The 11,113-nt window shown below is 38.2% G+C and overlaps 2 long non-coding RNA genes across 2 annotated transcripts; both read right to left on the bottom strand.

Annotated features, from left to right (window-relative positions):
• Window positions 1-570: 570 nt before the first annotated feature.
• On the bottom strand, window positions 571-4,158 carry LOC146915558 (uncharacterized). The gene is made up of 2 exons (XR_015014648.1): window positions 3,392-4,158; window positions 571-852 (listed from the first exon to the last, which is right to left on the bottom strand). It is a non-coding gene; the product is annotated as an uncharacterized LOC146915558 (long non-coding RNA).
• Window positions 4,159-7,465: 3,307 nt separating this feature from the next.
• Window positions 7,466-10,753, bottom strand: LOC146915557 (uncharacterized). Its single transcript, XR_015014647.1, has 2 exons — window positions 10,287-10,753; window positions 7,466-7,747 (listed from the first exon to the last, which is right to left on the bottom strand). It is a non-coding gene; the product is annotated as an uncharacterized LOC146915557 (long non-coding RNA).
• Between the last annotated feature and the right edge of the window lie 360 nt (window positions 10,754-11,113).

The raw sequence follows: 11,113 nt of genomic DNA, 5'->3' as shown, positions 1-11,113 counted from the left end.
ATCAATCTTGCTACATCTCCTTACTTCTTCCATTACTCCAATGCACCCACAGGAATAAGAGAGGATTTCATAGAGGCTTGGTCCAAGCTTCGAAAGAAAGAGGTGAAGCATATGGGTGTAAGGTCCGGTGTTGCTCATGAGGCCTATACTCAGTGGGTGATAAATCAGGCCGAGAAGATTGGCATGCCTTACCCCGCCATGAGATATGTGTCTGCATCTATTCCAACCATGCCTTTGCCTCTACTACCACCTACTCAGGAGATGTATCAGGAGCATCTAGCTATGGAGAGTCGGGAGAAGCATCAGTGGAAGACTAGATACTACGAGGCTGAGAACTTGATCATGACCTTGGATGGGAAAGGTGAACAGAAGACTCATGAGGTTTTGACATTGAAGAAAGAGTTGGCTAAAGCTAGGAGAGAAATTGAAGAAAAGGATAAGTTGCTTATGAGGGACTCCAAGAGGGCTAGGGGGGCCCGTAACTTCTATGCCCGATACTGTAACACCCTATTTCTATTAAGCGGTAAAACGCATGAATACATCAGAAATATTCTAGAAATAGATGCTACGTCTCCGAATAAACCACAATTCATACATGCATAAAGATCATGTTATACTACATAGCAGCGGAACAACATATAATTCATAAACAATCTCTGGATCTCCAAACTAAATACAAATGTATCATCCAAATCTCAAATAACAGAATATCTCAACTCCAAATACATAGTCAAATAGAACAACATGCAAGAACTACCCTAGATCAGAGCCCTAATCTAGACACTTGCATGTAAAGAGAGGAACTCCACTCCTCGGCATCAACAAGCAACAACTAAGCATCATGCACGCCGTCTACCCATCCATACAGAGAGGTAGGCGGTCCACCACAGACCACTGAGGGTTAGCATTACATCATCATAATCCACGAAAAACATTTATCATGAACATTGGAAATGAACGAATATATTCAAGAATAACAATCCATACATATATTCATAAGTAGTCACAACACATGCATATTATCATTCCAAGTTCATCTCCACAAGTGTATCATACACGTATCACATATACATAAACCTTCCTCCTAGAACACCAGCATCACATGATTATTATCATCCCCCATCACTTACATTTCAAGCTATCACATTATTATCATAGCATAGCATGCATATTCAACCTCTAATCAAGTCATCAACAAAAGCTCATCATTTATCAACATCAATCAATGATCACATCACTTACCTCATTACTCAATTCAGCATGCTTAATTCAACAAGTACAATTCATCATTTCAAGTTACAAGCAATCAATCATCATCATCAAAGAAATCACCACATCTTATGTATATACATATACAATTCTCACCTCATCATTATCATCCAATCAATTATCATCAAATAGATTCACCAAGTGTATAAGTACAAACAAATAAGACATGCAATTAGAGCATAATCAATTATTCACAACCATCCACAAAATCCACCAATGTACATATACACCAATCCACATAATCACAACATTCACCAAATTTCACCAACACACAATTCACCAAGTCATATATTCAATTATGACACAACTCATCAATTATTCAAATGCATGCAATGTTTTAGACTCTTCTCTAGATGCATGTGGTACCAAACTCCTCCAAGGTCGTCACCTTATGATGCAACAAAAACATCATTATCAACGGCTATAATCAACGGCAATATGGATACAAGTATCCAGTCAACGGCAATATGGATATAACATCCGACACGACATATGATGCATGAACATATGACTCAATTCACTATGCATATGTTCAAAACGATTCAACAGCTATAATCAACGGCTATAAGTCAACGGCTATAATCATCATCCAACTATATCATATAGTTCATATCTCCACATAGTTCCTTACATTCCAAATAAAAGAACAATCACAACATATGATCACAAACATCATATTCATCACTTAACAACCATTCATACATCATCTCACAATCATATCAATCTAATCCATAAAGGATTCATAAGCAATTGGCCCTCAATGATCATTTTCAATCAAGTTCGTCTCAAAAAAAATCACAACATTGAAATTAATTGAGCACCTAAGCCAAAACCAAGTAAACGAGCTCAATCGCCTATGCCATGTATCCTCACAAGTCACATATACGTCCAGTAGAGGTTACATAAACATTTCATCGGCCACATATGGAGAATTAACAAAAATTCTGAAGTTCGTCTCAATTGATCACTTTTTACAAAATTCCCATTTTCAAAGCAAAACAAGTTCAAACTTGATGGAACCATTCACAACCATTTTTAGAAGTCATATAAACATCCTACATACTTAACCCTACTTCATTCTCTTGAGAAAACAAGTTTTCAGAAAATCAGCGTTCTTGAACATTCCTTGAACAATCAACAAAAAGCTTGATTAAATCCAAGGAGTCAAGTTCAACTCAATTTTTTTTGATGTTTCCATAGGTTTAGAAAGTCTAGAAAATAGTGAAAACATCGAAAGAATCGGTTTTGGAAGTCCGGAATTGGCCCCAAAGCACCCCAGCACAACACAACAGGGCAGCCACCCATGAGGGGCTGCCAAGCCACGCCCAGGCATGGCTTCCTGCGCCCAGGCGCAAATGGGCAGCAGCCAGTGTCCTGAGCTGCGGTTCTGTGCAGTTCCAGTTTTCCGGTTTCGCCATTTCGTTCTTAAAATCTCGACCGTTAACCCAAATTCAATTCCGTTTTCGCCTATGCGTTCTACTCAATTAATCCTATCATATTTTTCTTAAAAATTATATTTTCACAATCTCCAAAACAGCTTATCCCATAATCACTTATTTCCCAAAACACTTAAAATCTGTTTTTCTCAAAATCCCAATTCTCTCCCAAACCATTCCTCATTACCAAACAACAACCAAAAACAGGAAATCATTATACCATAACTCATCATAATCAACTGGTTTCATTCATTAAAATCATCGGCACTACAATTCAACTTAATCTCATCAAAATTCACCAATTCATCAATTTTCCACAACTTTCAACAACAGCAACATATTCATCACCAATTCACCAATTTCAATGATACCCATTGCATCAATTCAACAACAACATATGTCAAGATAACAACAACAACAACATTGGAACATAAATTCATTGCACAATTCAACACTACAACTTCAATTCTCATCAAACTTGCTCAAGAACACAAAGCACCAACAACTATGCACTTAAACATGTTAATTCACATACTAACATGCAATCATCATATGAATCATGTTCTCAAACATAACAACAGCAATCATGCACAAATTTTATAACAATTAGATTTAATTCATCAATTTCACAAAAATGGGTAAGAAAGAAAAAGTTATGAATTATGGTTGAATTCTAACCCTCTTACCTCTAGCACCAAGATTCTCTAACCCAAGCCTCAATTTAGCTCCTAGATGATGAATCCCTCTTCTAGCTCTAGCCTTCCTCTTCAATCTCTTCAAACCCTTTCTTCTCTCTATCTCTATCTCTTCTCTCAAATGAAATGAAATGATAAAATGTTTGTAAAACCTAGTTTCACCAACAACTAGAGTTTATATACTAGCTCTACTCAATTGGGCTTATCTCTTAAACCTTAATGGGCCTAACCCATTTCTATTCTAACACCCAAATGTCACTACTCACTTAATGGTAAATTATAACACTAACGGTCACTTAATGGTAATTAAAATAATTACTACACCCTCTCTAGTAACTTGGTAAAATAATACTCCTACTAAACATTAAAAATAATCCTCGTTCAAAATTACAAAATTACCCCTACTCTCAAAATGACCAAACTACCCCTAAGTCCAAAATGACTAAAATACCCTTCTAACACCGAATTCTACGAATCCCAACCAAAAATACACACAGATGCAAATAATCACATAAGAGCACATATAACAAACACAAATAAATAATTAAAATAAAAACTAGCGAAAATCGGGCTGTTACAACTCTCCCCCACTAAAATGAATTTTCGCCCTCGAAAATTACCTGAAGGAAACAACTCCGGATACGAAACCTTCATCCTACTCTCCGATTCCCAAGTGGCACTCTCACCCGTCGGTCCAACCCAAATCACTTTAACCAAAACGATCTCCTTGCCACGCAAACGCTTCACTTCACGATCCTCAATCCTAACTGGCCAAGTCTCAACAGTCAAATCCTTACTTCCAAATCATCCACTTGGATCACATGAGACGCATCATACACATACTTCCTCAACTGAGACACATGAAACACATCATGAAGATTTGACAAAGATGGTGGTAACGCAATCCGATACGCTACAACCCCAACCTTCTCAACAACCTCAAAAGGTCCAACAAAACGAGGAGTTAACTTCCGACACTTCAAAGCACGTCCAACACCGGTTACAGGATTCACTCTCAAAAACACATGATCACCAACCCGAAACTCAAGGTCTTTCCTCCTCTTATCATGATAACTCTTCTGCCTACTCTGAGACGCTTTCATCTTCTCTTGGATCATCTTAACCTTTTCCGTAGTCTCTTGCACAACATCCGGTCCTAACAAAGCACCCTCTCCTGACTCATACCAACACAAAAGAGTTCTACACCTCCGACCATACAAAGCCTCAAACGGTGCCATTCCAATACTAGAATGAAAACTGTTGTTGTAAGTAAACTCAATCAACGGTAAACATTCAATCCAACTGACACCTTGCTCCAAAACACAAGCCCTCAACAAATCTTCCAAACTCTGAATAGTCCTCTCCGTCTGACCATCAGTCTGGGGATGATAAGCGGAACTCAACCTCAACTTAGTCCCCAAAGCAACTTGCAAACTCTCCCAAAACTTAGAAGTAAACCTCGGATCCCGATCCGACACAATACTAGAAGGAATACCATGCAATCTAACAATCTGCTCAATGTAGATCTCAGCCAACTTCGCCACAGACATACCGGTCTTAATAGGAACAAAATGTGCCGACTTCATCAACCGATCAACAATCACCCAAATTGAATCAAAACCCTTAACAGTCTTCGGCAACGCTCCCACAAAGTCCATTGATATACTATCCCACTTCCACTCTGGCACAAACAACGGTTGCATCAAACCTGACGGTCTCTGATGTTCAATCTTGGACTTCTGACAAACCAAACAAGCATACACAAACTCTGCGATCTCCTTCTTCATTCCAGGCCACCAAAACAACCTCTTCAAATCTTGGTACATCTTAGTCGCTCCTGGATGAATACTCAAACTACTCCTGTGACCTTCTTCCAAAATCTGCCTCTTAAGCTCAAGAACACTTGGTACACAAACACGATCACGAAACATCAAAACACCGTTCTCATCCAACCTGAAATCTCCACCCTTACCTTGGTTAACCAACACTACTCGATCTACAAGTTCCAAATCTTCCTTCTGTCCATTCTTGATCTCCTCCAAAATATTACTCGCCAGCTTCGACATTCCCAATCTCACACTATCTGGCGTCAACTCACTAACCAAACTCAAATCTCGAAACTGTTCAATCAACTCCAACTCTTTAACCATCAAAGCAGACATATGCAACGACTTCCTACTCAAAGCATCAGCAACAACATTTGCCTTCCCAGGGTGATAACTTAACTGAAAATCGAAATCCTTAAGATACTCCAACCATCTCCTCTGCCTCATATTCAACTCCTTTTGGTCAAACAGATACTTCAAACTCTTATGATCGCTGAACACTTCAAACTTAGAACCATACAGATAATGACTCCAAATCTTCAACACATACACCACGGCTGCTAATTCCAAATCGTGAGTCGGATAATTCTTCTCATGCACTTTCAACTGCCTCGAAGCATAAGCCACAACCTGACGATTTTGCATAAGCACACCACCAAGACCCATCTTAGAAGCATCACAATACACAATAAACGATTCCTTCGGATTCGGCAAAATCAACACTGGAGCTGAAGTCAACCTCTTCTTCAACTCTTGGAAACTCTTCTCACACTTAGCATCCCAAACATAAGCTTGTCCTTTCTGAGTCAACTGCGTCAATGGCAACGCCAACTTAGAGAATCCCTCAATGAACCTCCGATAATAACCTGCCAACCCAAGAAGCTTCTAACTTCAAAAACAGACTTAGGTGATTCCCACTGCAACACTGCATCAACCTTCGACGGATCCACGGCAATACCACCTTTAGAAATCACATGACCAAGGAAACTCACTTCCCGCAACCAAAACTCACACTTCGACAACTTAGCAAACAACTTATTCTCTTTCAAAACTCCCAACACAATCCTCAAATGCTCGGCATGCTCTTCTTCAGACTTGGAATACACCAAAATATCATCTATAAACACCACCACAAAGCGGTCCAGAAAAGGATGAAATATTCTATTCATATACTCCATGAAGACACCTGGCGCATTAGACACTCCAAATGGCATCACAGAATACTCATAGTGTCCATACCTCGTTCTGAACGCAGTTTTGGATATATCTTCCGCCTTTACTCTAATCTGATGATATCCTGATCTCAAATCAATCTTGTTGAACACTTCTGCACCAACCAACTGATCCATCAAATCATCAATCCTCGGAAGCGGATACCGATTCTTAATCGTCACTTTATTCAACTGCCGATAATCCACACACAACCTCATGCTTCCATCTTTCTTCTTAACCAACAGCACTGGAGCTCCCCACGGAGAAACACTCGGCCTGATAAACTGCTTCTCGAGCAACTCTTCCAATTGCTTCTTCAACTCACCCAACTCTAATGCAGACATCCGATACGGCGCAATCGAGATAGGACTCGTTCCTGGTACCAAATCAATTGCAAACTCAACTTCCCTCTCCGGCGGTAATTCGGTAATGTCGTCCGAAAAAACTTCTGGAAACTCTTGCACTACCGGCAAATCACCAACTCCTTTCTCACTACTTTCCTTCAAGGAAGCAAACATCATGAACACACTAGCTTCACCATCCAAGGACTTCTTCACTTGCTCCGCGGTCAAGAACTTCCCACCTTCCTCAGCCACCGGCTTAGAAAACGTTATACTCTTGGTCAAACAATTAATGTTAACACCAAAAGTCAACATCCAATCCATACCGAAAATCACGTCCATATGCTTCAACGGAAGACACACAAGATCCAACTCAAAATCAGCAGGAACCTTAACACAAACCACAACCAACTGAGCCTCCGCAGCCAAAGATACCTTCCCTCTCCCGACTAACACCCCTGAAGCAACTTGCTACTCCCCCACTACGCTCAAACCCGCCTAAAAGAACAGAACAACACAACAAGTACCGACAGTACTCTCGTACATGTCGCATACAACAGGAAATTCAAAGAATACTAGTCCGGACAAGACCGACCACGGCTCTGATACCAACTTGTAACACCCTATTTCTATTAAGCGGTAAAACGCGCGAATACATCAGAAATATTCTAGAAATAGATGCTACGTCTCCGAATAAACCACAATTCATACATGCATAAAGATCATGTTATACTACATAGCAGCGGAACAACATATAATTCATAAACAATCTCTGGATCTCCAAACTAAATACAAATGTATCATCCAAATCTCAAATAACAGAATATCTCAACTCCAAATACATAGTCAAATAAAACAACATGCAAGAACTACCCTAGATCAGAGCCCTAATCTAGACACTTGCATGTAAAGAGAGGAACTCCACTCCTCGGCATCAACAAGCAACAACTAAGCATCATGCACGCCGTCTACCCATCCATACAGAGAGGTAGGCGGTCCACCACAGACCACTGAGGGTTAGCATTACATCATCATAATCCACGAAAAACATTTATCATGAACATTGGAAATGAAAGAATATATTCAAGAATAACAATCCATACATATATTCATAAGTAGTCACAACACATGCATATTATCATTCCAAGTTCATCTCCACAAGTGTATCATACACGTATCACATATACATAACCCTTCCTCCTAGAACACCAGCATCACATGATTATTATCATCCCCCATCACTTACATTTCAAGCTATCACATTATTATCATAGCATAGCATGCATATTCAACCTCTAATCAAGTCATCAACAAAAGCTCATCATTTATCAACATCAATCAATGATCACATCACTTACCTCATTACTCAATTCAGCATGCTTAATTCAACAAGTACAATTCATCATTTCAAGTTACAAGAAATCAATCATCATCATCAAAGAAATCACCACATCTTATGTATATACATATACAATTCTCACCTCATCATTATCATCCAATCAATTATCATCAAATAGATTCACCAAGTGTATAAGTACAAACAAATAAGACATGCAATTAGAGCATAATCAATTATTCACAACCATCCACAAAATCCACCAATGTACATATACACCAATCCACATAATCACAACATTCACCAAATTTCACCAACACACAATTCACCAAGTCATATATTCAATTATGACACAACTCATCAATTATTCAAATGCATGCAATGTTCTAGACTCTTCTCTAGATGCATGTGGTACCAAACTCCTCCAAGGTCGTCACCTTATGATGCAACAAAAACATCATTATCAACGGCTATAATCAACGGCAATATGGATACAAGTATCCGGTCAACGGCAATATGGATATAACATCCGACACGACATATGATGCATGAACATATGACTCAATTCACTATGCATATGTTCAAAACGATTCAACGGCTATAATCAACGGTTATAAGTCAACGACTATAATCATCATCCAACTATATCATATAGTTCATATCTCCACATAGTTCCTTACATTCCAAATAAAAGAACAATCACAACATATGATCACAAACATCATATTCATCACTTAACAACCATTCATACATCATCTCACAATCATATCAATCTAATCCATAAAGGATTCATAAGCAATTGGCCCTCAATGATCATTTTCAATCAAGTTCGTCTCAAAAAAAATCACAACATTGAAATTAATTGAGCACCTAAGCCAAAACCAAGTAAACGAGCTCAATCGCCTATGCCATGTATCCTCACAAGTCACATATACGTGCAGTAGAGGTTACATAAACATTTCATCGGCCACATATGGAGAATTAACAAAAATTCTGAAGTTCGTCTCAATTGATCACTTTTTACAAAATTCCCATTTTCAAAGCAAAACAAGTTCAAACTTGATGGAACCATTCACAACCATTTTTAGAAGTCATATAAACATCCTACATACTTAACCCTACTTCATTCTCTTGAGAAAACAAGTTTTCAGAAAATCAGCGTTCTTGAACATTCCTTGAACAATCAACAAAAAGCTTGATTAAATCCAAGGAGTCAAGTTCAACTCAATTTTTTTTGATGTTTCCATAGGTTTAGAAAGTCTAGAAAATAGTGAAAACATCGAAAGAATCGGTTTTGGAAGTCCGAAATTGGCCCCAAAGCACCCCAGCACAACACAACAGGGCAGACACCCATGAGGGGCTTCCAAGCCACGCCCAGGCATGGCTTCCTGCGCCCAGGCGCAAATGGGCAGCAGCCAGTGTCCTGAGCTGCGGTTCTGTGCAGTTCCAGTTTTTCGGTTTCGCCATTTCGTTCTTAAAATCTCGACCGTTAACCCAAATTCAATTCCGTTTTCGCCTATGCGTTCTACTCAATTAATCCTATCATATTTTTCTGAAAAATTATATTTTCACAATCTCCAAAACAGCTTATCCCATAATCACTTATTTCCCAAAACACTTAAAATCTGTTTTTCTCAAAATCCCAATTCTCTCCCAAACCATTCCTCATTACCAAACAACAACCAAAAACAGGAAATCATTATACCATAACTCATCATAATCAACTGGTTTCATTCATTAAAATCATCGGCACTACAATTCAACTTAATCTCATCAAAATTCACCAATTCATCAATTTTCCACAACTTTCAACAACAGCAACATATTCATCACCAATTCACCAATTTCAATGATATCCATTGCATCAATTCAACAACAACATATGTCAAGATAACAACAACAACAACATTTGAACATAAATTCATTGCACAATTCAACACTACAACTTCAATTCTCATCAAACTTGCTCAAGAACACAAAGCACCAACAACTATGCACTTAAACATGTTAATTCACATACTAACATGCAATCATCATATGAATCATGTTCTCAAACATAACAACAGCAATCATGCACAAATTTTATAACAATTAGATTCAATTCATCAATTTCACAAAAATGGGTAAGAAAGAAAAAGTTATGAATTATGGTTGAATTCTAACCCTCTTACCTCTAGCACCAAGATTCTCTAACCCAAGCCTCAATTTAGCTCCTAGATGATGAATCCCTCTTCTAGCTCTAGCCTTCCTCTTCAATCTCTTCAAACCCTTTCTTCTCTCTATCTCTATCTCTTCTCTCAAATGAAATGAAATGATAAAATGTTTGTAAAACCTAGTTTCACCAACAACTAGAGTTTATATACTAGCTCTACTCAATTGGGCTTATCTCTTAAACCTTAATGGGCCTAACCCATTTCTATTCTAACACCCAAATGTCACTACTCACTTAATGGTAAATTATAACACTAACGGTCACTTAATGGTAATTAAAATAATTACTACACCCTCTCTAGTAACTTGGTAAAATAATACTCCTACTAAACATTAAAAATAATCCTCGTTCAAAATTACAAAATTACCCCTACTCTCAAAATGACCAAACTACCCCTAAGTCCAAAATGACTAAAATACCCTTCTAACACCGAATTCTACGAGTCCCAACCAAAAATACACACAGATGCAAATAATCACATAAGAGCACATATAACAAACACAAATAAATAATTAAAATAAAAACTAGCGAAAATCGGGCTGTTACAGATACTGCAGCTGTGAGTCTGAGTCTGAGGATGGTGCTTCCACTTCCTATGCTTGAGGATTTCCATTTCCTGTCGTTATTTCCAGTTGTTTATGTTGTTTCAAAGTCTATCCCTTGGCTTAGTATTTCAAAGGGAATTATCTTGTAAGACTTTGTGATGTTTGATTGTTTTGTCTAGTTTTGATGTTTCAATTGTTTAGTAATGTTTACAAATTTCTAATTTGTCTAAAACCCTTCGAT

Source organism: Medicago sativa, chromosome 6, assembly GCF_051527215.1.
Source record: "Medicago sativa cultivar Bolivia chromosome 6, Bolivia_mono, whole genome shotgun sequence".
In the NCBI taxonomy this organism is placed as follows: Eukaryota; Viridiplantae; Streptophyta; class Magnoliopsida; order Fabales; family Fabaceae; genus Medicago; species Medicago sativa.
Note: the sequence above shows the minus strand (reverse complement) of the source record. Positions and strands in the feature narration are given on the sequence as shown.